Source organism: Lichenostomus cassidix, chromosome Z, assembly GCF_008360975.1.
Source record: "Lichenostomus cassidix isolate B80296 chromosome Z, HeHo_3.0, whole genome shotgun sequence".
Lineage (NCBI taxonomy): Eukaryota > Metazoa > Chordata > Aves > Passeriformes > Meliphagidae > Lichenostomus > Lichenostomus cassidix.
Genome location: NC_139511.1, coordinates 40,667,126 through 40,691,026, shown reverse-complemented (window position 1 = coordinate 40,691,026; position 23,901 = coordinate 40,667,126). Strand labels below are relative to the sequence as shown.

General features: G+C 38.7%; 2 long non-coding RNA genes across 2 annotated transcripts; both read right to left on the bottom strand.

Moving 5' to 3' along the window:
• Positions 1–3,092: 3,092 nt before the first annotated feature.
• Positions 3,093–7,426, bottom strand: LOC146424751 (uncharacterized). The gene is made up of 2 exons (XR_014846906.1): positions 6,568–7,426; positions 3,093–6,302 (listed from the first exon to the last, which is right to left on the bottom strand). It is a non-coding gene; the product is annotated as an uncharacterized LOC146424751 (long non-coding RNA).
• A 468-nt stretch (positions 7,427–7,894) lies between these two features.
• On the bottom strand, positions 7,895–23,803 carry LOC146424750 (uncharacterized). The gene is made up of 3 exons (XR_014846850.1): positions 23,692–23,803; positions 20,685–20,748; positions 7,895–8,554 (listed from the first exon to the last, which is right to left on the bottom strand). It is a non-coding gene; the product is annotated as an uncharacterized LOC146424750 (long non-coding RNA).
• Positions 23,804–23,901: the final 98 nt, after the last annotated feature.

Sequence of the window (23,901 nt, the reverse complement as noted above, 5' to 3'; positions counted from 1 at the left end):
CCATGTATTTTCTGAACTGTTCATGACTAACATCAGAGTCAGAATTTTTTCATATAAGTTATTACAAAGGAGACATCTTACATCTTACAGACAGAATAAAGGTGCATGCACAAATTATGTTTGTTCATCTTTTGAAAATGCTTCTTAGCATAATGTTCAATCATATTTCCATAAAAGAAGAGCGGTGATGATGTGATTAGATAGTTAAGTTACTTTGTCATTAAAATGATTCTATGAACAGGATGAATAATGACAACAGGATACCTGAGACAGCCTTGATCTGAAGAGTCTGTTACCTATATACAGAGATCAAAAGGGCAATAACAATAGATATATTGAATAGCATTTATACAATTAAAAGAATATCTATATAATTATTTTAAAAGGCAAAATAAAAACTGATTAAAAACTGCCATAAAGCAAATTTGCCAAAGTGAGGTAACCTCAGTGTGGGTAAGGTAGAATTTCCACAGCCATGGTGATATATTTGTGACCATGAATAATTGGGATGTCGAAATCCAGTTAATATATGTGCTTGTGAGCACTGGTAGAGCGGAAACAAATGGGAATACTACATGAAAAGAGTAAGCAAAGAAAGGTTTGAGATTTGATATAATGGGAGGGGAAAGAGGGAAAGAGGGAAAGAGAGAAAGAAAGAGAGAAAGAGAGAAAGAGAGAAAGAGAGAAAGAGAGAAAGAGAGAAAGAGAGAGAGAATGAGAAAGAGAGAGAGAAAGAAAGAAAGAAAGAAAGAAAGAGAGAGAAAGAGAGAAAGAAAGAGAGAAAAAGAAAGAAAGAGAAAGAAAGAAAGAGAGAGAGAAAGAAAGAAAGAAAGAGAGAGAGAGAGAGAGAGAAAGAGAGAAAGAGAGAAAGAGAAAGAGAGAGAGAGAGAGAGAAAGAAAGAAAGAAAGAAAGAAAGAAAGAAAAAGAAAGAAAGAAAAAGAAAGAAAAGAAAGAAAGAAAGAAAGAAAGAAAGAAAGAAAGAAAGAAAGAAAGAAAAGAAAGAAAGAAAGAAAGAAAGAAAGAAAGAAAGAAAGAAAGAAAGAAAAGAAAGAAAGAAAGAAAGAAAGAAAGAAAGAAAGAAAGAAAGAAAGAAAGAAAGAAAGAAAGAAAGAAAGGAAAGAAAGAAAGAACTAGTAACACTTAGATATGACCAGGAAAGGAATTTCAAAGTCAGCAATAAAACACAGAAATCACTGGTCAAACTCTTGTCGTTCCCATGGGATTCACCGCTGGGACAGTCACAGGAGTACAATCGAGCCTTCAGCAGACATTAGTACCCATTTCAAGTAAGACAACATCATAAATGTGATAGAGGGTGCTTTTGAAAAGGGCAGACTCATGAAGTCAGTAGTGGAGACTGCTGGAAGACATAATGTTTATATACATCACATGCTTTTAAACATATGACCCCAAATACTTATGGGAAGTCATAATTAGAATATGGTCTTTCAAATCTTTCACTCATACAGACTACTTCACAGATTTCTCACATTAATGAGATAGCTGTGTCTCTAGTTATACTAGGGATCTGAAGTGGAACAATGCGGTTTTCAAATGGTCAGGAAAATTAAAATTCTTCTCATTTAGGAAAAAAATACACTGTAGAGAGTGATTTGAGGAATTTCAGAAGGTTTTGGTCCCAAACACAGTTGAGACAAGTTGAACTGAGCTCAATGTTTTGGTGTTGAAGACCACATCAGAAAAAAACAATAAAGAACAGTATAAATACTTGTGACTAAGAAAATTTTCTCAGTATAGGTAAATTTAATTTGGGTAAAGCCATTTTCAGTTGGATAGGTTAAGTCCCTATTCTCAAATACCAATATTAAAAGGGCATTCTAGTTAAAGAGAATGTACAGTATCATTAACTATTTTCATTTTGATAACTTTTTAAGAATCATTAGAAGTTACAAGAAAAAGAAGTTGCAGATCCCACTGTCCCTTTCAGTTAGAGTCTGGATCTTACAAGGGTTATCTTCATATTACTGTTGGGTTATGTTACTACATGTGAGAACTAGGTGAAAATTTTTCATTTTTGTGTTTCCAAATTATCCCATGTATTGACTCAAATATAAAAAAAATTTTCTGTAAGCATCTCGCATGTGAGGAACCATTAACAAATGGCCATCAATGAAGTTTACTGGTTTTATCCAATATCATATCAGATGTTCCAGTAAAAAGAACAGGATGGAATTCAGTTCTCTGTCCTGGAAATCTCCTTCTCTCACCTAGCAACCACCTCTTTTCCTACTGAAGATCTGCCTAATTCCTTCCTAATTTCTGCAGCTAATGAGGATGACGTTTAACAAACCAAAGCTGCTACCATATAACTCTGATTCATTTATGGAATATGCTGCTAGTCCAGTGTATGAAAAGAAATACATCTTAAAAAGTACACAGTCATGTGACAACATTGGCATTTTCAGAAACTTCAACCCAACATCATCTTTACTCCAATAAACATCATATTAAATTCCTTAGTAGAGATAAAACATAGTATTTTGCCCAGGTCACTTTCTTAGGAATAGCAAAACAACGTGTTCTGAAACTCTGCAAGACAAAACAAAGTTTTGTGTGAGCAGTGGAAGCACTAAAGCTGGGGCAGTACAGATTTGCTTCCTACATTCCCTAGAGCCCATGACTCATACCTGCACTCGATTTTTCTTTCCGTTACCATGAACCATCCAGCTCTTTCAGTTTCATGTTTCATGAAAGTCCAAGAAATTTCATTATTTTGAGACCTATAATTCTCAGGAAAGGTGGAGGCTTGTCTGAAATTAATCAAGGTATTCAAAAAAGGGAAGAGGAATTACAGATAGAGAGTGAGCACACAATTTTTTTAGATATTGTGTGAAAGAAATAAGAGAATAAAATGATAATATTAATGTAACCAGTACCACACAGCCAAAGACAGCATGGAAATATTTCAGATTGAAATATTAGTGTGGATGAGACTTTACTAATTCCATATATGGTCAAATTCCAGAAATTGTGGGCCAGACATAACTGACATTGCCCTTAGAAACACAAACTAATTAAAACATACTCCTCATTCATCAATTCATGGACACACACAGAGAGAAAATATAAGTGACATAGAAGTAAGAGGCAAAACCTTTATTAAAGCTCCAGTACAATTTGCACTGATGTTTATGAGATCTTTGGCTAAATAAAACCAATTACAGTCTAGCAAATCTTAGTTGGAGTACATCTTAGAGACTAAGACTAGATTCTCTTTATTTAAATTGATAGTTAATAGTAGTTACAGCATTTGAAAAAGGGTAATGAAACTGTTGACACATTTCATCTTGAACATAGGATCCTGCTTCTAAGATGAACAAGAGATTGTATAACATACCATGAATAAATACATTTTTAAAAAATATTAAAAGACTGACATTATTTCTTACAAAAACTGATAAATATGAATGTGAAAATGAATAAAATATAAGGTCATCAGCAGCTTAACCTATTTTATGAACTTTGATCATGTAATAGGGTTTGCATTTGTTTCTCGGATCTGAATGGAGATGGAATTCAAGATAAGATATTAATCATAATTAAACTGACTATAACAGGTCTATGCCAGCAAATTCTTAACGACAACAAAGAATGCTTAGCCATAATGAGCTGCTTCATTCATTAATTTCCTCATTAAGAGGGCCTCCACTTAATAAGTTCAGTAAAAAGTTGATATAATATTGTATTTGTATTCTCTTTTTTATCAATTTCCACTTCAGTGGTATATTATTTGGAAAATGAAATAAATAATTTAAAACATATAATTGCTTGTATATATTCATATAGTAATTCCCTAAACAATACCATGTTTATAAGTTGTCAGTGTGCATATTAATTTGTCATACCCACCAATCTCATGTTCATTTATTCACTACTATCCATTGAGAAACAGATTAAAAAGGACATGCTGCCCCTTCTTTGAAAGTTTTAATAAGGCCAAGTAGGCCAAACAGTATATTCCAATTGAATTCTGCTGGTTGTCAGGATTTGAAAATTAGTCATTACAGTTCTCAGTGACTTAATATGTTTGTATGCATGATTATTTATGAATACATGTTGAGTGCCATATAAAATAACACTTTCTCTTTTGGATATTAAGATGTATTAATTGTTCAGTATGTACAGGCTCATATGAACTTTGAAAAACATTAATTTACTGAAATGTGTGTCATATTGATAGAAACTGGTGGTGGCCTTGTGCAGAATAAATAAAGAATGAACTAAAAATACATCTTCCTTTTTCTTGTTCTCCTCTTCCCTCCTTCTTGCCACCAAACCAGGCCTTCATAAATACCTATATGACTAGTAGCCAGAGAATTTAGTAGCTAAGCTTCTCTTTTCCAAAAAAATAGCAGCACACACACATTGCACATAAGCAAGGAAAAAAGCATTCTGTCTTGCTCAGAGACTATCAGAATCAAAGAATCATTGAGGCAGAAAAAGACTTCTTGAGATCATCTCATAGAACCTACTGCTCAATTGAGTTAAAAGCCAGCTGGGTTTTGAATATTTTCACAGAAGAAAACTCTCAGGCCAATCTCTGCTGGTGTTTGGCTATCCTCACAATATGAAAATATTTTTATGTTCAGAAGAAATTTAATGCTTTTTTAAATTTGTGTGTATAGGCTTTTGTTTGGTCAGTGGGCAGCAGCAAGAGGAGCCCGCCTTTTCTTCATTCTCTCCCTTATGTCATTTACACATGTGTTTAAGGTCTCCCTGAGCAATCTCTCCAGGTTGGTCAATTCTAGCTGTCTTAGTCTCTCTTCATATGAAAGATGCTCCAGTCCCTTTATCACCTTCTAGACCCTGCACCAGACTTAATCCAGTGTGTTTGTATCTTTTCTTTACTGGGAAGCCCAGCACTGCACCCAAAACTTCAGATGTACCTCACCAGTGCTGAGTAGAGAGGAAGGATCACCTCATTCAATCTGCTGACTACAGTCAGCAAATTGCAGCTGCAGAGGCTACTTGGTCATCTTCAACTCAGTGTCCACTGGCCCTCAGGTCTTTTTCTGCAAAGATGCTTTGCAGCTGAACACCCCCCAGAATGTCCTGGTGCATGGGGACATTCTCCCAAATCTTTCTGTTACATCCTTTTCCACATCATGAGATTATTCCCAGCCCAATTCTCCTGCACAGCAAAGTCCCACTGGTGTTTATGCTAATCCTGCCAGTTTTGCATCCTTTGGCACTTGCTGAGCGTGCACTCCGTCTCAATGTCCAGTCCAGGGATGACAGGCTAAACAATACTGGCCCCAGTATTTTCAACTGTGTAAACCACTAGTGATCACAATTTTTTGGGCCTGGCAATTCACCCCGATTTCTATCTATCTCACTGTCCACTTAGCTAGCCAGGACTTTGCCAGCTTGTTTATAAGAATGCTACAAGAGATAATACCAAATGCCTTGCTAAAGTTGACATAAATAACTTTCACTACTCTTCCCTTGTTCACCAAGGTCTTCACTTCACTGCAGAGGGATTTCAGGTTTCGTTGGAAGTTAAAAGGGTAGCCAAGAAATGAGATAACCCCTCTGTTTCTCTTTGCACTAGCAGCAGAAAAAGACTGACAGTAAAAAAAAAAAGGTGTTATTGTGATCCTTGCATATGTCTTTTGTTTACAATTTCTGTGTCTTTGTCTAGGGAAGAAGACTTGAGGATTTAGTTGCAAAACTGTGCAATTTAAATGGTGTTCTCAAAAAATAAGATGTTGTGCAACAAATTTTCCCTGTCAATATAAAATCCTAGTCCTAATTCCATATGGTCATGGAAATAAGATGCTAGTGTACAGTGGAACATGAAGGAACTTTACTTCTTAGATCCATTCAAGACCTTCATGACCATCTCTCTTGCTGATGAACCATTAATCAGTAAAAGGTTGAACTGCATTTTCTTTGTTTTGCCAAAAGTCCCACTGCTGAGAAGGACGCATTTCTGGGAACTGAAGAGGAAGATGGTGTATACCTAGGAGCTATCTGAGAGTGAAAAATGCTATAAAGCAGTAGACATTAGGTATTTTGCAGAATTTAAGGAAAAATGTATGGAACTGACACTTGAATATGAAATGCCTTTATGCTTTTCAATGCTTTATTGTATGCTTCATAACTATATGAATATACACAAGCAATTATATGTTTAAAATTATTAATTTCATTTTCCAAATAATGTATCACCAAAGTGGAAGTTGAGAAAAAAGCGATTACAAAGTTCTATTAATTACACTCTACTTGTGAAGAGCAAAGTGAAGGAATTTCTACCCAGCACAGCCTTTGATGAATCAACCTTAATGTATCGCTGTTGAGCCGCTAGCAGAGAAAAAGACCCGGATTCTCAGTGTGGCATGAAAAAGAGCTTTATTATTTTGATTTCAACTTACATAGGTTTTTCAGAGGTCACCCAGATTGGTCAGTCAGAAACCTCCCCCCAGGCCTGATTGGCCAGGCCTGAACTGTCCAAATCTCGAGACACTTTTTAACAACATCCAAACTTTATCTTTGTTTATAAAACACAGGAGAAAATTCTCATGGGAAAGACCTGTGCTAGCCACATTAATGCAGCCAGTGACATTAATACCTCACAGAATTCAAGAATAGCAGTACATCACAATTCTATATGAAAGTCCTTATGACCTGTATGAAGCAACTCTTTCCTGTATTTCTTTTTAAGAATAGTAGGACCTGGAACAACAGCAACAATGTTTATAAAGCAAGGTTTTCAATAAAGGAAGACTAAGTCTCAAAACACAACCTTTGCAGAAGTTACTGCGATTGTTGCCCTGAAGATAAGTTACCAGTCTTAACTGCATGTCTGAGAACATATTTGGCCAGGATTCCTACACAAATTCTCTTAATTACTTTTATATACCTGAAAGAAGGATTTAGCAAACTGATTCTACCATCTTCAACAGAGAAATTCTCACATCTGCTTCAGATAAAAAATAACAACGTTGTCCTGCGGTTACAAATAAAAACCACACAGATTATAAGTATTTTGTGTTTTTTCTCTAAATTGGAGGTCACTGCAAAAAGATGTTAAGATAATAAATCTACCGAATAAACATATTCTCCTGGCACTCAGCAGGGGCTGGCTTGGGCTCATTTGTCTCCAGTTCATTATCTTGTCTGCATTATTCAGTAGTCTGGTTCATGCTCAATGGGCTTCAAACAACTTTTAACAGCCGAAGTCTTCTTCAGTTTTGACTTACTCTCTCACTTTGTAAAACAAATTTTAAAGTTGCTCAAATTGCTATGGTGAATTATTGTCATTAATGCTATAATTGAATGTTACTTATTCATGGAGTACTGTGAATGTTCAACTTGGAATTAGCTAATATACATGGCAAATTTCAAAAGTTTCCATTTAAGCATTGTTGGATTCAGTTTCATACATGAATAACAGTTTTTAATTCAAAAGACTTGTGCTGCATCCTTTATACATATACATGATTATTATTGTCTTAAAATTATAAAATATATACTTTTATTCTATATATATTTTACAAAGATCAACAAAACCTGTTGAAATAAAACTCTGAAAAACTACACATTTATTTGCATATAAGTTATTGACATGTACAAGTACTTAAAATCCACAGAATTATATATTCCTAAAACATGACTCAGACATATTTCAATCTAAGGGTGCCAAAGATATTTGTAATATTGTTTATTTGGTTTGCATGGCAAGGTTTTGATAGCAGGGGGACTGCAGACATGAATGAAGGTGCTAGAATGTTCCTCCATGTCTGACTGAGCCAATGCCAGCTGGCTACAAAGTGGAACTGCCACCAGCCAGGGCAGCAGAGCCCATCACTGATGGTGGCAGTGACTTTGCAATTACTTACCTAAGAAGGGAGAAAAAAAAATCTGCTGCACAAAAAGCAGCCAAAAGAGAGGAGTGAGAATATGTGAGAGAAACAGCCCTGAAGACACCAAAGTCAGGGAAGAAGGAGGGGAAAGAGGTACTTCAGGTACCATGGATGAGATTCCCCTGAAGCTTGTGATGAGTACCATGGTGAGGCAGCTGTACCCCTGCAGCCCATGGAGGTCTATGGGGATTCAGAGATCCATCTGCAGTGCCTGGAGGATCCCACAATGGAGCAGATGGATACCCTAAGGAGGCTGTGACCCCATGGGAAGCCTGCATTTGAGCAGGCCCCTGGCAGGACCTGTGGCCTCATGGAGACAGAAACCCACACTGGAGTAGATTTTCTAGCAGGACTTGTCCACACAAGGGGAGTCATGCTGGAGCAGTGTGTTCCGGAAGGACTTCACCCCAATGGAAGAGACACATACTGGAGAAGTTTGTGAAGAACTTCAGGCCCTGGGAAGGAGAAGGACCCATGCTGGAGAAGGCTGTGGGGGACTGACTGATGTGGGAGGGGCTGCATGCTGGAGCAGGGGAAGAGTGTAAGGAGGAAGGAGCAGCAGAGACAGCGTGTGATGACTGTGCACAAAGGATCCACAACCCTCATTCGTTGCTCCTCTGTGCCACTGGGACAGTGAAGGTAGAGCAAATCAGGAGTGAAGTTGAACCTGTGAAGAAGGAAGAGTTGGTTGGTAGAATTAGTTTTAAGAGTTGTTTTTATTTTTCATTACGCTATTCCACTTCATTTGGTAATAAAGCGATTTCCTCAAATTGAGTCTGTTTTGCCCATGGCAGTAATTGGTGAGGGATCTCTTCCTCTTCTTATCTCATCCTATGATCCTTTCATTGTATTTGTCTCCCCATGACAAGCTGGGGGGGGAAATGATGGAGCAGCTTCATGGGCATCTGGTGGACAGTCATGTGGTCAACCCACCATATGCTGGTTTTCTCATTGTCATTTGGAACATGCAGTTGCAAAAATAGCTTCTTGACAATTGTGGGCTCATATTGCCAATTTCAGCATTAATTTGTGAAAGGGTTATGTCTGCTAAATGAACTATTGTTATAGAAGGAAGGTAGGGATTTGTCATTACTTTCACACTGGAAGGTACAGGTACATGCTTTGAATTTAAGGAAAAAGCCCTTTTGTTTTGTCCTAGGGAAAATAAATTTAAACAAATCTGAATTCCAAATAAATTAAACTGTAAGGCATTTCTCAACACCAAATTCCAGGATTTTCAGAGGTTTGTTTTGGTTTTTGTTTTTTTCTTCCCCTGGAAATGCAACAAAATACATTCTTGCATTTGAAACAGCTGGCATTCACACAGAAAAAACTCAAATACTTCCAAAATAAATATGTAATATTTCATGCACTTAGCAATGAAGTTGTGACAGGAAAAAAGCTAAACAACAAAAAAACAAACTAGAAATTCAAGTTTCTTTTTAATATGTTTATCTGTCACAGGTCTTAAGACAGGCAAGAGTTGTGTCTGACAACAGTTTGACTCTTGGTGATACGATTTGATAGGTACACAGAAGCAGTATAGACTATATGAACTCCAGAGGCCAAACAGCTATGCAAGCCACATGCAAGACCACATACCAGTGCAAAATAAATAGTATTTTCTTTCTCTCTCAGGTTAGATTATACAGTAACACCACAGCTGAAACTTGGGAAAACTGAAGGGATAATAAATATCCTTAAATATTGATGTTAAATTTATTAAATTCTTATCACTGTATGGTAATTTGTGACATTTTGCTGCTGGGGAAGAATACATTCTGCAGTCTAAAGACCATGCCAGCAAATGTATTGCAGCACCAAGTGCTTCCAAATTCATTAACTAGAGGTCATAACTGAATATAGAATGAAACAAATTCTTCTGTGAGCAAATCGATTGCAGGAACTGCCAAGAATGCATGTAAGCACAGAACGGGGGTTAACATTGTTACACAGACCAGCTAAGAGAGGGAGCTTAGAGACCTAGCAAATGCTAGCTATTTCATACTATCAATTTTTTGTAATTAAACAACAAGCAAATGCCTAGCAATGCTGGGATAACAGTGCTGACAAGTCTGAGAAATAAAGGTGATCTGAAAAAGAAAAAATTTGCAAAGAATCAGGCCCTCACTCATTTTCATTATGAATTTTCCGTCACCATAACTTCTCTGTCATTTGGCTGACCACAGCATGATCCTCCTACAAAATCAACAGGTGAATCCTACAAATTTGTTTCCTCACTAAAAATATATGGAAAAGATTCAAATAAAATAGTCAAAAGAATTTTGCTTTGTAAAGCAAGAAGATTCATAACATTGTTTTTAGCTTGGTGTCACATCTATCTGAAGATCAGATACTGCAATTTGTAAGCTGTGCACTGGTACAATACTCAGCTGCCTGGAAGGAAACACCAACACCAAAGCTGCAAATAAATTATTAGGCTACAGAAGAGAACTTCACTCATGCTTTTGAAATGTTTAGGAAAAACGCCAACAAGATAAATGAAGAAAGATACTTGAAGATAAAAAGAGAATGGAGGAAAATTTTGGGCAGCCAGTAGCTGTGTGAGGATGTGAATTTTTGTACAGTATGTGTAACTGACTGATGGTTTGCAACCAAGTTTTCTTGGGATATGGGCAACATATTTAAAATGAAAAATGTATGTTATTAAAGACATGAAAAAATAATGCCAGGTTTTAAAATGCATTTGGGCTGTAGACCTGAGATTTCTTCTTGCAATTGGCATGCAAAAAGCAGAAGCTAAAAAATGTGAATGTACATATAATAGTAGTGTTTCTTACAGTATATCTCCTCACTGGGATAAATTTGGAATCAAGAAAATACAGAAGCGTTTTAATATTGGCCAAAAGGTCTCCCTACATTTTTGGGACTTCTTTATGCTCTGCGAAGACAAAAATCTTTTGTAGTCTTCTCTAGTAGTGTGGCTAGAGATGATAAATTTATCTCAATGTGACTGGCATACATTTAATGGAGCATCAACATCTTAAAACATTTTAGAAGTTTATTTGCAAATGTATAATATACAAATGTATCTGGCAAAACCAGCTTTTGGTGTTTTTAGTGTAGATATTTTTGAATAACTGAAGCTATGGCACATTTACTTATATCGTTATCCCCCTACTGATTAAGTAATCTAACAAGCAAATATGATACTAAAACAGTGAATCAATCTCCAGAGGCTTTATATTTCACTGTGTACCAAGAAATTAATTTGAATGGGAATAGGAAAGACTGTGTAAGAGAGTAATAATGGTAATGATTGATTAGTAAACCAAAAACAGAAATAAGAGACAGAACTATGAACATTACTACACATCAGAATACATCACTCATATATATAGGGAATCGATCGAGATGTTCTCATTCTTCACTGATTTGAATTTATTATGTGGATTGGGTTTTTTTTTCTTGTTAGAAAAAAATATGCCTTCAAACTCAAGGTCTAACTTTTTTTCATTTCTGTAAATTTGCAGTTGCACAGAAGCAAATACAATGCTAGTTGTGGTATTTGTTGAGTCATACATGATCTTCTTTTAAAGATTTTTAAAGACGGAGACCAGAAACCATGTCAGCTGTAAAGAGACAAATGTAATCACAAAAAGAGTTATCAGCTTCATGAACTGAGGAGTCTTGACACTACTTGACATTCATTCTCAGTTACCAATCTCCTGCTCCTCCTGTTGATTGAACAGCCCTAGAAAGTATCTCAAGTAAATGAATGGATTTTGTGAACCCACGGTGGTACAAATGGAATGTTTCAAAGAAATTGAGTTAACCAACAAAGCACTAAATGCTAGTTTATATTTTACAGCAGTCACAAACTCCTGAAAACACACCTTTTCACTCTTTTCAGATGCTTTTGAAGAAAAAACTCAGTGTTTTGATGCAATAATAAAGAATATAGTAATTAATCTTTTAAAAAAGGACTTTTAACTTATGACAATCCACAGAAGCAGAGGGCTAAAGGGTTTAATAGTATTATTTCACATTTCTTCTAGTGATGTCTCCACACAGACTTGTTTGAAGGATAAATCATGTTATGTAGAATATGTACATAGAACCATAGAATGGTTTGGTTTGGAAAAGACCTTAAAGACGACCTAGTTCCAATCCCCTGGCCTTGGCCAGAGACTCTTTGCACCAGACCAGGTTGCTCAAAGTCCATCCAACCTGGTCTTGAGCACTGCCAGGGATGGGGCATCCACAACTTCTCAGCATAACCTTTTCAAGTGTCTCACCACCCTCACAGCAAAGAATTTCTTCCAATATCTAATCTAAACCTCCTCTCCTTCAGCTCAGAGCCATTCCCTCTTGTTCTACTGCTACATGCCCTTGTAAAGTATCCTTCTTCAGCTCTCTTACAGGCCATCTTCAGGTACTGTAAGGCTGCTATAAACTCTCCCTGGTGTCTGCTCTTTTCCAAAATTAATAACCCCAGCTCTCTCAGCTTGTGCACATGGGAGTGGTGTTCCAGCCCTGTGACCAATTTAATGATGCTCCCCTGGACTCCTTCCAGGGGATCCATGTTTTTCTCATGTTGGGGACCCCAGAGCTGGACGCAGTGTTCCAGGTGGGGTCTCACCAGAGCAGAGCAGAGGGGCAGAATTCCCTCCCTCACACTGATGGCTGTGCTGCCTTTGATGCAGCCCTGGATACAATTGGCTTTTTCTCTCCTGGACTTCACCAAGATCTGCTGAGCTATCTACTCAAAGTTAGCTTTAATGTGTGGCCCTGTATGTCATTTCCAGAAACGTTGTAAAATTATTCCAATGAGTTGCTCTGGCTAAGTATGCTATTCTAATAAAATTGTGCAGAGAGTACAGTTTGTGTTTATTCCCACCTTCCAACAAACTAACATTATATACAATAATCAAATTAAAATCCAGAAACAAAGCGTTAAACTTCCTGCATCTCTACCTGCTGGTTCAGTCTTATGTACCCTGCCTGACTAGAAACAGGCTGATATACTGAGAAGAATTAGACCTCAGTTTTAAGTGCTCCCACCAAGATCCATGGAAGCACTATTCTCTGAACTATCCTGATATTCTGAATTATCCTGAAATCAACATATAAGGTCACCTTCCATCACCATTAATACTTTCAACCATTGGTATGCCTATTCAGAAACAGAATCTATCTTCCAAATGTGCTGCAAGAAGCTCCAGAGATAGCAGTATGAAGTAAAAAACATCATCATACATATAAGTTTGTATTTATATGTTCAACAGATCAGTGCATTATTTCTTTGGCATATGCACACTGACAACCCCTCACAGCATTAGTCTTTTCAAATGGATAAATCTGTTTGAAATGGATTAGGCCTCTTACTTCCCTGTGCAAGAAAATGGTACTGATACAAATGTAAATTAGCTCTTTTCTGTTACACATCACATTCAAAGCAAATGCTTGCATTACAAAGGATATTGATTTGCTCTGAAGGTGTGAAGTGGTTCAGTGGCACAAAACTCTAATCAACACTTGCTGCCATCTTCTGGTTTCATAAAAATACACAAATGCATTTTAAAAGCAGTTCTCTTCAAACAAAAATACTTCTTTGGTACAAACGCAAAATTAAATGCCACTCATCTTCTTTCCAAATCCATAAAAATGTTCATATATCACATGTCCAATTCCATAAAAAATGTACATGAAGTTTTGACAACATAAAGGAAAGGAATCAGGGCAAAATAATGATAATGCAATTATGTTGCATAGATGCTAAAAGTAATATATTTGTTAAGTTCTCAGTGACAGATACGCTTTACTATATAATGCCATTTATGATACACATGTATAGTCTTTCTAATGTATTACATGTGTAGATACTGTAAATTTGTGTAAAAATTAGATTTAGCAACAGCAACACCAAAACAAAGCAAACATTTTGGGCTTAAGCCCCTTTTACACTCAGAGCACAGTATGCTTTTGGACACTGAAGGTCTACTTTAAGGCAGTACTAGGAGAAGTGGAAGGGGAAATCTGGAGAATTCTAAAGTAATTTCCAAAGCCCAAATCAACTGGAATTGAGCAGAGGTATGATATGGGAGACAAGGCCCTAAATTCTGAGGTTCAAAATGCTGATGACATGGGAGTACAAAACAATGACACAAGGGCTTGCCAGCTAATTATAAATAAGATAGATCTGCAAATGGACTAGGGCCTTAATTTCGGGGAAAAAGATTATTAATGTGCACATACGACCAAGTTAATGGTTTGGAAATCCAAAATGCATCCATGGTAACATACTACAGTTTATGAGCATAAAATTTTCTTTCACTTCAAAACTGCCCTGTCCGATTTGAAAAGAATATTTTCCAAAAATTAATTTTATGGTGGGATTGGAGTGCCCTGTTGAATGGTTACAGGAGGGGCAGAAGAGGCTGGGATGTTCCATTGTATGTAATGACAAGGATAGAATATGGAGCTTACAGTTGGCAATGGCACAGTTGAGAGATACTGGGTATCTCTCATTTGTCCAGGGACAAATAATGAGGATGCCATTGTGGGAGCCTGCTACAGACCTCCCTCCCAGTCAGGACGATGATGCAGACAAATTACTTTTTGAGGAACTAAAGGATACTTCCAAGTCAACTGCCCTTGTCCTTATGGGGGACTTCAGCCTGCCAGAAATCAACTGGGAGCATCGCAGACATGGTACAACCTGGGCCAGAAGATTCATAAAAAAGCCTGGATAACAACTTTATGAAAGAGGTTCTAAGGCAACTGACTCAGAATCAGAGGATCACAGAATCATAGAATATGTTGAAGGGACCCATCAGGACCATAAAGTCCAACTCCTGGCCCTATACTCCAAGAATCACACACTGTGTGTTTGAGAGCATTGTACAAATGCTTCTTGACACACAGAAACTTGATGCTTGTGACCACAACGCTCCAGTGTTCAAGCACCCTCTGGGTGAAGAGACTCTATCTAATATCCAACCTAAATCTCCCCTGATTCACCTTCATGCCATTTCTTCAGGTCCTGTTGCAGAGACAAGACTGTGATGAGGTCTGTCCTCAGTCTCCCCTTCTCCAGGCTGAACAGACCTAGTGATCTCAGATGCTGTTCATACGGCTTCCCCTCAAGGTCTTTCACCATCTTTGTGGTCTTCTTTGGATTCTCTCTAATAGTTTAATACCTTTCTTATATTGCAGTGCCCAAAACTGCCCCCAGCACTGGAGCTGAGGCTGCCCCAGTGCAGAGCAGAGCAGGACAATCCCCTCCCTTGCCCAGCTGGCCATGCTGTGCCTGATGTTCCCCAGGACACACTTGGCCCTCCTGGCTGCCAGGGTACGGCTGGCTCATGTTCAACTTTCTGTCAAACAGGACCCACAGGTCCCTTTCTGAAGGGCTACTGTGCAGCAGTACAGCCCCCGTTCTGTCCATACATCCAGGATGTCTCCATGCCAGGTGCAGAATCTGCCCCTCTCCCATTTGAACTTCATCTGGCTGGTGATTGCCCAGCCCTCTAATTTGTTGAGGTCTCTCTCTGAGGGTCCATTGGAGTACAAGCGCCCATACACCCATTTCCTGTGAAAAAGTTCACACAGAGAAACTACAGGATTCAGATTTGCCATTTCAGCCATGGAATCCAAGTATCTGCATTTAAAACTGCAGAGTGAGTAACAGTGCAGAAAGAGTAGGAAGCAAGGCATAGAAATGATGGCTCCAGTCCCTCTGGACTGAGCAGAGATGGCTAAACTGACACCCCATTTCAGCAGGGGTAGTCATGTTTCACATCTAGACATTGCTTTCAAGAACTGCTTTTCAAGGGCCTGTCTTCAGAGATTCGCCAAAGACTACAATGTCAATGACTTTTCAAAAGGAGGCACAAATGGGGCATTAATTCCTAGGACCTCTAGAAACCTTTTTTAGTATTTATACTGTCTTAGTTACCTTGTAGACAAACACATAAGAGTGTCTTTGCAATACATTCTGTCTTCTCTTCTTGGTCTTTTACCTACAGTACCTAAGAATAAACAATATGACAAACCACACAGTCTTTCTCTAATTCCATATAGAAGACATCCATTCAATGCTAGGTGATTGTTGTGCTGCCAAGGGTGCTTTCCAAACACCAAGTCCACTGCAACTATCCAAGGCCAACTCCAATGGCAACTACCTTTGTGTTGTGAGAAATTAAATTTTCCCTGTGGACTTTATTTAAAAAGGGACATAAAATAACTTAAAATTATTAATGTTACCTGTAATTGTTTGTTGAATATAAACTGTCATAAAATGCTTGAGCCCATCAATCCAACACCAGGCATAGAAATCTGCATACAGCCACCAGATGGTGCTGCCTCCATCATTTAATAAGGAGAGCTCTCCCACTTCAAGTGTCCTACACATAACTAGCAAAATTCACTCCAACTCCTGCAATCTTGTGAGTAAAAAGCCAAATGCCAACTTCAATATTCAGAAGTTCCATTGTAGTTAGGCTTTCTCACTAGTATGTGAGCTTTGGCACTCTCTCTTCTGCAAAACAGTCCCAGCAACACACTCTTCGTGATAATAAGCAGTATTTTTGGTTTGGTGTTCTGGTTTTGGCTGAGATAGAGTTAACTTTCTTCACAGTAGCTAGTATAGGCTGACATAGACTTAACTTTCTTCACAGTAGGTAGTATAGGGTTACATTTTGGAGTCGTGCTGGAAACAGTGTTGCTAACTCAGGGACGTTTTCTTTACTGCTAAGCAGTGCTTGCACAGCATCAGGGCCTTCTCTGCTCCTCACAGCACACCACCACTGAGTGGGCTGGGGATGCACAAGGAATTAGAAGGGGACACAGACAGGACAACTGAACCCAACTCACCAAAGGGATATTCCAATCCATATAGTGTTGGGGAAGAAGGAAGAAGGGAGGGACATTCAGAGTGATGGGATTTGTCTTCCTGTGTCACTGTGATACGTGATTGAGCCCTGCCTTCCTAGCGGTGGCTGCATACCTGCCTGTCCATGGGTAGTGATGAAGGAATTCCTTGTTTTGCTTTGCTTGTGTGCATGGTTTGTGCTTTACCTATTAGACTGTCATTATCTCCACTCATGAGTTTTCTCACTTCTGATTCTTTCCTTCATCCTGCTGCAGGCGAGTGAGTGAGCACGTGGGTGGTGCTTAGTTGCCAGCTGGGATTAACCCATGATGCTTGGTCAACTGAAATAGCTGAAAAAATATTTAGCCATATGCTGACCTTCAGATCTGACACCACACACTTGCCTTCTCTCTTGTCTCCATTCCTTCCTATTTTCCTCCTCGATGTATTTAGCAGACTAAACAGTTTTATAGATTAAATCTGGTATACAGACTACCGACTACTACTGCTACTACCAACCTTGAGCATTGCAACTGTGTAGCAGTATTAGTACAACTGTATCACCTGACTCAGGTTCGGTAGCACAACAAAAGTGTGAATGCAGTGTAGGAAGTGCAGGTTTCCTTGAAGATTAGTGCTTAATTAAAACTTAAATAATATGGTCGATAATTACATATCATGTATGAACAAAGTTCCACATGTTGTGTAGGATATGGATATTGTGAGTATTTGTCTCTGTAGCACAGCAGGAATGTACACTGTGGCTGAATACGTGGAGATGTGCTTCACCCACAGACGATAGAAACAGATAAAAAGATGAGTTCTGTGAATTGTTTTCTTAAAACTAACAAAACAACATATACCTGCCCTCTGTGTCAAAACGAGGTCTGTGTCATACAAAATATCCGGGAGTATACCCTGAGCAGCTCTGTCAATAGTATCTGTATCCTCTGACTGATTTTATTTATATTGGCTTCTCTTGCTCAAATTTGTCATGTCAAATACAAATTACTTGTATGTTTAGTATTCAGAGTTGCCCTATTGGGGACCTGATGACGCTTCTACTGGAATAAGTAGCAACACATCTGTTTAGTTGGCTGATAAGGGAATCACTTGGAATGACATTAATGCTGCTCTTCCAAAAACAGACAGTAAAAAAAATGCTACTGCAAAACTTGACTGTTTGGGAACACAAGTACATGTGCGATAGTCCAGGAAGTGCCACTTTTAAGGTGAGTTGCTAAAGCTGTTGCCTTTTTTTCTACATTTCTTTTTTTCAGCTGGAACTCTTTAGAGTAATCCTTTCCCCATATTTTATCTACACTGTAAAAGTAGGGGTCAGGATAGAGCTCCAAAATCCTGTAAGCTATACTAGAAATACAGTAGGAACAGGTTTGATAGGGGTCTAACAATTCAAAGGATGAAAGGTCTCAACATTTCAAGCGCTTTAACAGCGAACCATTGTTGTACTAGGTGCCTTCAAAGTGAGTAGCTCTTTCACTCATTCCTTTTTCACTGTCAACTCCAATTTTTTTTTTTTTTATATGATAATACTTGTCCTTCAGTGAAGTTGCATACTTAAAAGGGGTAAAAGATGCTTTGTTAGGCTTCAGTAATCAAAGACACAGAAAAGTAAATGAGAAAGAACTAAAGGCTTGAGACTGTATCTCTCAAAGAGTATAAAACAAAGAATGGATCTTTTATCTGTCAGCCTTTTGGGTGGACTAATAGTTTTTCATTATATATATATAAAGAACTGTAAATCCTTTAAACCAATTTGATGGAAAAAATTATTGCTATTATTAAAAAATTGTCAATGGTTTTTGTCTGTCTGAAACGGTAAACCATAGGTTTGGAAGTATACATCAGCATGGCCGTTTTCCAGATATTTTTCTCCACTTTCATAGACTCCTAATTTACAATAAATTCTACGTAATTCCTTCAAACAAAAACATCTCTTCTTCCATCCTTGTAAGCCCTGGATATATGTCTGCTCTGAGAAGGACAAATTAAAAAATCCATGAACACTGCTTGTGTGGGAAGATAATGGGGTAAAAAGATGATGATATGGAAACCACAGGGGAAAATACTGTTGGCACTCCCTGGATATGACCAGCATATCTGACCTTGCCCACACAATACAGTCTCAAGGGGACTAAAGCAAGGGCAGAGTGGAAACACCACGACCAGGCTCTGCTCTCCTTGCAGAGAAGGGATGATCTTGGTGGTAGTTTCTAGCTGATAAGGTGCACAGCAGCTGAAAACCAAGTGAGACAAAGGAAGATGTTTTGCTGTTGAATCAGCAATCGTGGTGAAATCACTCTCCTTGAACTGACACATGATCCCATTCTAAGATTATGTCTGGTTATGATTATACTGGAATATCTGCCTGCAAAGCACAAACACCCCTAACTGAGTAAGATGTACAACTACAGCCACTCAAGCTGCACCAAAATGTAAAGAAATAGTTTAAAAGTGAGTTAAGAATGGGAAGAAGTTAGGGAAGACTCCATTGTAACTTCTGGGAACAGTCAATGGTTTCATCCTAATAACCTGTCCAAAATAAAGCAGAACAAGGCCTACTAGTAAGTAATCTAGTTTACTTCATATTCTGCTCAAAGGGAAGATGGAGCCCTTTACCAAAACAAAATTTTTCCATCAGTAATAATTTCTGATGGTAAATTTGTTTTGACTGAAATCAGCACTTTATTTATAATGCTTTGTGTTGCCTGACACGTACTTTGATGAGTAAAGAAAGAGGCAAGGACATGTAACAAGACATGCTCAGTATCAGATTTAAATATATTCTGCAATGCTATTTCCAGATGGTAAGACACATGTGTATTACTTTGCACATGCCAACATAGTATTTCCAATTCTGATTTTCTTTCTATGTCATACTGCTTTTTAGTGCCTATGAATGATTTACCAAATGGGAAATGAAATGCAAATTCAGAAATCTGGTGTAAATTATGCATATTTAAATGAAGTATAAAGACAGTATTCATAATGTTAAGTATGGTACTTCTTAAATTCTTTTAATCAACTAGAATATCTGCCAATGTGCCAAATATACTAGAGATATCTTTTGTCGACTGCCATGTTAGACTATAATTTTGAATAAAGCTTGAAGATCAGGGTTTTCTCAGTGAAAGTGTTAAGGACTTCTAAAGTTTATGTTTTGCCAAAACACTGAATGCATTTCTTTGGTGACGGCACGAAGAATATAATTACTCTCTAGTTTGTTCCTTGAACTGCAAGAACTGGCTTTAAAATTTAGCTGGAGTTTTTATTGTGAAGCATGATCAGGTAAAAAATTCTGGACTGGTTTTTGTCGCTGTTGAGCCGCTAGCAGAGTAAAGAACCCACTTCTCAGTGGCAAGAAGGAAAAGGACCTTTATTGTTTTGATTTCATCATATATATAGAGTTTTCAAAGGTCACCCAGATTGGTCAGTCAGAAACCTCCCCCTAGGCCTGACTGGCCAGGCCTGCACCGTCCAGATCTTGGGACACTGTTTTTAATAACATCCAAACTTTATCTTTATTTATAAAACACAAAAGGAATTCTCATGGGAAAGACCTGTGCTAGCCACAGGTTTTATCTTTGGGTTTCAAAATCATGAAGCAGTTCAGGCTCAATACAACAGACTTACTAAGACTGCTATACATTTCAGCAGTTACTACACTGCTGCAAGCATAATTGAAGGAATGTATGACTTACATATTCCACCTTGTCTTGAGAAAAAGTTTGTGTAAGTAGAGCAAATATTCCACCATGATTCAGCTGATTCTGAAGGAGATTCAAAACCAGGTGACTCTGAAAGATTTAGAAATAAGGCACCTCTGTGGTGTGTGGTTTTGCTGCAGTCATAGTCTAAAATTCTCCAACAGTTCAAAAATTTGAAAGCCCTGTAAGGTTGGGGTTTTGGGTTTTTGGGGACACACTAAAGAGGTTCATACCTCATCCTGCGTTATTCACTGCACTTCATGCTTCTTTGAGTTAAAACCATTTTGAAAGCACTATCTGCAACACGGAAGAAACAAGGATAAGAATATTCATATTTATGAACATCAAAATGCACAGAATCATGGCAGTATGCCTAAAGTTACGTAACTTCATTAGACACTGGAAATTAGAGGTTTTTGTGAATAAAAACAAGGATAAACATCTTTTACACTAGGTTTTGTGTTGTTTTTAATGAAAAGTCTACTTCCCTGATTTCTAATGTCAGTGAGAAGGCTGCTCGTGATTGTCCTGAAGCAGAGGACAACACTTACCCTGAAGATGACCTGCCATCCTGGCAGCCCTGCGAGGTGCTGAGTCACTTCAGTAGAAGTCTGAGCAGCCTATATACAGAGGGCAGCAGGAAGCTGACATGGAATACCTCATTGTTGCAGAGAAGTCTGTGGCCTCCAGGCTCAACTTGCAGAAATTCTACGAGCATGGAGCCCAGAAACTTGGTTGCTAACATCCAGTCAGGTGTTAAACAGTTCTGTTGTGGGTGTAAAGTTCTATCAAGGTATCAGGAGCTTTGATTACAAAATTGGGGAAAGCAGAGTGATTACTAATTGATTTCAATGGAGACTGCAGGAACACACAGAACAAAAATTCAAGTGGAAAATCTGTCCAGGTGGCTCTGATTGTCATGATCACTCTGATTGGGATTATATGTAGACAGAGCTCCCAAATTTCATGGAAAGGCTAGGGAGAAATTTGGTTCATGGGGCTGGATGGATGCCCCACAGATGCTGCACTGTTTGATGCACTGTGTTCCTTATTTCTCAGATACTGCTCCAAATTGGGCATGAAATTACACTGCACCTGCTAGTGCTAGTGAGCTGTGGGATATGAAGAGGAATGAAGGGGAAAAAGACAGAACGCCATGCTTTGATAAGCCTGCAAATATTGTGGATTTCTAAGTAGGTAAGAGTCACTAGTAGGAAACACATCTTTGTCCATGGTTGCCTAGCCTAGGCCTAGCAGCTCATCAACAGTTTTTCCTCAGGTGGAGAGCTTCCAACCTAGCTGATTGCTGTGGAAGATACACCCATACTTTGTGAATTGGAAAAATCCATCATACCATAAAACTTTCTTTGCAATAACAAAACAAAAATTGTATCCTTCTGATCAAAAGAAACAGTACTTTACCTAGGATTTTTCTGCTCTCCTGACTTCAGAGTGCCTTCTCCAGAATATCTGAACAAGTCAATGAAATTTTATGTACACCCTAAGGAACTGTAGACTTACAAAGTAAAGTTACTTTGGAAAACTGACTGGTAGAAAATAATCCTGAAGATGCATACTGCCAAAGCCCAGCTTTGGAATAGTAAATGGACAGGAGTAGATACAAGTGGATTCAACATCTAGCTTTTCCACAGCTAAATAGGAAGATATGTGATTGAGTCACAAAACAAAAGAAAAGCCTTGTGTTCAGACTTGTCGCTAGAGATAGCTATAAGAATACAGCTCCGTATGTAGATATAAGAAACATGTCCAGCTTTGTGTAAGAAATTTATAGAAAGCCTGCTGCATAAATGTTCTAATGTATGTGTACCAGGGCATGGACACAGTTACACTTGGCATGTGCAAGCTGCTGATCACATTTTGATTTTACTGGTTCAATTAATCTCTAGTGTAGTTTTTATTTTCGTATTACTACTGTTTCTCAACAGAAAAAGTTGCTAAACCCAAGAACTAGAAATTATGAGATTGTAATGTTTCCAAACAATACAGAACAACTTAAGAGACACCTAAGCCTCAATAAGACAGCATCCTTTTTGTCTTCTGTTATCCTTCTTCAGTATCACTTCCCCCTTCCTTGTGTTAATAAGAAAAACATTGTCCCTGATAAAAGTGCATTTCTTTAAATCATGCTACTTCTCTGTAAATTATTCTGCATATTGGGTGGATGTGAGGCATTGCTGGTGTGTCAGGTTGTAGTAAGCAGGCATATAAATCTCATAGTGAAAGGAAAAGTCAGAAGTGGTAGGTAGTATTCTTTTGTTTCTGTAAAAAGGAATGAAAAGGTGTATAATCTCTGACAGTTCTCTCACTCCTATTCCCCCAATGGTTTAATTTTTTATATTAAATACAAAGGTTCAGCAACACTGGCAGAAGGTGAAGCGTGTAGGAAGTCCAGCGGGGACTGCATGGGCTCACTGGAGGCACCTGCTGCGAAGAGCCTTTGATCCTAGCAGTCTGAGTATTGTGAATGGTCAGACCAGGAAGTTTCCTTGAAAAATCTTGTGACTGCAGGGCTCCTCAGCACAGCCACTCAGGGCAAACATGGCCCAGTTATTTCAATGGGATTCAACTGACACCCAAGCCAGAAAACAGCCTGGGAGTCATGCTCTTTGGAGCGACCAATTAGTTTTAGCTATTATACTCATAATAGCTTGGCCATTTTTTAACAGCTTAAGAGATGCAGTAATTTCCACATTTGCCTAGCCTGGGGGAGAAAAATATTCAAGAAACTGTTATGGCTATGTCACGTTTAAATCCCCTGTACAAACTAATGGGCGCAGTGGACAGCAGAAAGCTGAGTATGGGACTGGAGTATCTCTCTTATCAGGAAAGGCTGAGGGAGTTAGGTCTGTTCAGCCTTGAGAAGATTCGACTGAGAGGACACCTCATCGATGTCCGTGAGTACCTGAAGGGAGGGTGTCAGCAGATGGATCCAGGCTCTGCTCGGTGGTGCCGAGCAATAGGACAAGAAGCAGCGGTTACAAACTCATGCACAGGAGGTTCCTGAACATGAAGAAGAGCTTCTCTACTGTGCAGTGACCGAGCACTGTAACAGGCTGCCCAGAGAGATTGTGGAATCTCCCTCACTGGAAATACTCAAGTTCCATCTGCATGTGATCCTGTGCAACGTGCTCTGGGACGACCCGGTTTGTGCAAGGAGATTGGAACAGGTCACCCACCATGACCTGTTCCCAAACTGACCCATTCTGTGGTAACTCGTACGTTCACAAGAGCGGGCAGCTACCGTGAAACCCTTGCACTTCCCCTCACAGTCTGCGCGTACCGAGCGACCGCGGCAACGCAAGGCCCAAAGGAAGCGCAGCCGCCCGGCCCCCGCCGGCTGCCGTAGCCCCGGTCAAGCCGCGCCCCTTGTCACGCGCCAGCAGCCGGGCGGGGCGGGAGCAGCGCGGGGCCGTCCCTCGAGCCGCGGGG